The sequence below is a fragment of the Lithobates pipiens genome, unplaced genomic scaffold (assembly GCF_037356315.1).
Source record: "Lithobates pipiens isolate NorthernLeopardFrog02 unplaced genomic scaffold, aLitPip1_a1.2 Scaffold_25, whole genome shotgun sequence".
In the NCBI taxonomy this organism is placed as follows: Eukaryota; Metazoa; Chordata; class Amphibia; order Anura; family Ranidae; genus Lithobates; species Lithobates pipiens.
The window spans coordinates 238,811,671-238,815,133 of NW_027507787.1; positions in this window are offsets into that span (position 1 = coordinate 238,811,671).

The window sequence follows — 3,463 nt, forward strand, 5'->3', positions numbered from 1 at the left end:
TTGTCTTTTGTCTTTTTTCAACCTGACTAACTATGTAACTATGAATAGGAGATGGAGAGAGCAAAAGAAAAAGAATGAGAGAGACAGAAAGAAGGAGAACAATGAGAGGCGAAGAAGAGCAGGAGGAGGACAGAGAGGTGGATAGAAAGTAGACGAGATACATGGGAGATGGAATGAGTGAGAGAAGAAGTATAAGAGGAAAGAAGCAGAACAATGAGAGGGGAAGATGAGCAAGAGGAGGAAAGAGAGGAGAACCAAGAGAGAAGAGGTGGAGAGAAGGGAAAGGAGATGAATAGGGATGGTGAGAGAAGAATGAGAGCGAGAAGAACAATGAGAGGTGAAGAAGAGGTAGATTAGGACAGAAAGGTAAAAGAAGAAAGAGGTGGAGAGAAATGAAAAGAGATGAATGGGAGATGAGAGTGAGTGAGAGAAGATGAATGAGAGAGACAGAAATAAGGAGAACGATGAGAGGTGAAGAAGAGGTAGAGGGGGGGGGGGGGGGGGGGAAGAGGTGAAACGAGAGTGAAGAAGAAAGAGGTGAAGGGAAAGGAAAAGGGATGAATGGGAGATAGTGAGAGTGAGAGAAGAATGAGTGAGAGGAAAAGAATGAGAGATGAAGAGGGAGATGAGGACAGTGGTGAAAAGAGAGAGAGAAAGAAAAAGAGATGAATGGGATATGGAGAGTGCGAGAGAAGAAAAAGGAGAGTGAAAGAAGGAGAACAATGCGAGGTGAAAAGAGGGAGAGGAGGACAGAAAGTTGACAGGAGAGAAGGAAGAGGTGGAGAGAAACGAACAGTGATGAATGGGAGATGGTGAGAGTGAGAGAAGAGTGAGTGAGAAAGAAGGACGGAGAATAATGAGAAGTGAAGAAGAGAGAGAAGAGGTGGAGAGAAAGGAAAAGAGGTGGAGAGAAAGGAAAAGAAATGAATGGAAGATGGTGAGAGAAAAAGAACGAGAGAGAGAAAGGAGAACAAAGAGAGGTGAAGAAAATGGAGATGAGGACAGAGAGGTTAAAAAGAGAGAAAGGGATGAACAGGAGATGGTGAGAGCAAGAAAAGAAGAAGAATGGGAGAGAGAGAGAGAAAGAGAACAATGAGAAGTGAAGAATAGGGAGAGGAGAAAAGAAAGGCAAAAAAAGAGGTGGAAAGAAATGAAAAAAATATGAATGGGAGATGAGAGTGAGTGAGAGGAGAACAACAATAAGAGGCGAGGAAGAGGGAGAGGAGGACAGAGAGGTGAAAAGAGAGAGAAAGGAAAAGGGATGAATGGGAAATGGTGAGAGAGAAAGAAGGAGAACGATGAGAAGCGAAGAAGGGGAGATGAGGACAGAATGGAGAAGAAGAATAAGAGAAAGAAGCAGAACAATGAGAGGGGAAGATGAGCAAGAGGAGGAAAGAGAGGAGAACCAAGAGAGAAGAGGTGGAGAGAATGGAAAGGAGATGAATAGGGGATGGTGAGAGAAGAATGAGAGCGAGAAGAACAATGAGAGGTGAAGAAGAGGTAGATTAGGACAGAAAGGTAAAAGAAGAAAGAGGTGGAAAGAAATGAAAAGAGATGAATGGAAGATGGTGAGGAGGAGAGAAGAAAAAATGAGAAAGAGAAAGAAGAACAATAAGAGGTGACGAAGAGGAAGATGAGGACCGAATGGTGAAAAGAGAGAGAAAGGAAAAGGGATGAATGAGAGATGGTGAGAGCGAGAGAAGGAGAACAAGGAGAGGTGAAGAAGAGGGAGAGGAGATCAGAGAGGTGGAACAAGAAAGAAGAGGTGGAGAGATAGGAAAAGAGATGAATGGGAGATGGTGAAAGAAAAAAAGAATGAAAAAGAGAGAAAAGGAGAACAATGAGAGGTGAAAAGAGAGAGAATGGAAAAGAGATGAATGGGAGATGGAGTGAGCGAGAGAAGAAAAAATGTGAGAGACAGAAAGAAGGAGAACAGTGAGAGGCGAAGAAGAGGTAGAGGATGACATATGCCGCGTACACACGACCGGACTTTCCGGCACACTAGGTCCGAAGGGATGAGTCCGTCACACAATACGATGGTGTGTGGGCTAGTCCGATCATTTTCGGGAAAAAAAAATCAGACGGACCTAGAAATAGAACACGTTTCAAATCTATCCGACAGACTCAATTCTGACGGATTAAAAATCGGGAAAACCGCTCGTCTGTGTGCTGGTCCGACGGACCAAATACGACGCAAGGGCAGCTATTGGCTACTGGCTATTGAACTTCCTTGTTTAGTCCCGTCTTACGTCATCACGTTCAAAATGGACTTACGAACGGACTTAGTCTGTTCGTGTGTGGGCAAGTCCGTTTGTTCGGAAAGTCCATCGGAACTCCGCCGAAAATCTGTCGGGGAAGACCATTGGACCTAGTCTGCCGGAGAGTCTGGTCGTGTGTACGCGGCATGAGATTTAAAATGAGAAAGGAAAAGAGATGAATGGGAGATGGTGAGAGCCAGAGAAGAAGCAAGAGAGAGAGAACAATGAGAAGTGAAGAATAGGGAGAGGAGAACAGAAAAGGTGAAAGAAGAAAGAGGTGGAAAGAAATGAAAAAAGATGAATGGGAGATGAGAGTGAGTGAGAGGAGAAGAATGAGAGAGACGGGAGAAGAACAATAATGCCGCGTACACACAATTGGACTTTTCAACAGACTTGGTCCGGTGGACAATCCGCCGGACTTTGCAGCTGATGTCCGCCGGACTTTCAAACGAACAAATTTGGCCACACACACGATCACTCCAACAGTCCGACGGATTCCAACGTGATGATGATAAGGAAGTTCATAGCAAGTAGCCAATAGCTGCCCTAGCGTCGGTTTTAGTCCGTCGGACCGGCACACAGACGAACGGATTGTCCGCTAGAAAGCCGAGTCCGGCGGACAAATTTGTAGCCAGTCTTATTTCTAGGTCCGCCGGACTTTTGGGAAGAAAAAGTCTGTTGGAGTCCACACACGATCGAATTGTCCGATGGACTCTGGTCTGCCGGACCAAGTCCACCGGAAAGTTCCGATCGTGTGTACGTGGCATAAGAGGTGAAAAAGAGGGAGAGGAGGACAGAGAGGTGAAAAGAGAGAGAAAGGGAAAGAGATGAACGGGAGATGGTGAGAGTGAGAAAAGAATAATGAGATAGAGAGAGAGAAAGGAGAACGACGAGAGGTGAAGAAGATGAGGACAGAATGGTGAAAAGAGAGAAAAAGGGAAAGAGATGAGCAGGAGATGAAGAAGAGGGAGAGGAGGACAGAGGGGTGAAGCAAGGAAGAAGAGGTGGAGAGAAAGAAAAACTGATGAATGGGAGATGGTGAAAGCGAGAGAAAAATTAGAGAAAGAAGGAGAACAATGAGAGGTGAGGAAGAGGAGGACAGAGAGGTGAAAAGAGAGAAGAAGAAAGAGGTGCAGAGGAAGGAAGAGAGATGAATGGTGAGATGGTGAAAGTGGGAGAAGAATGAGAGGAAGAGAAAAAAAAAA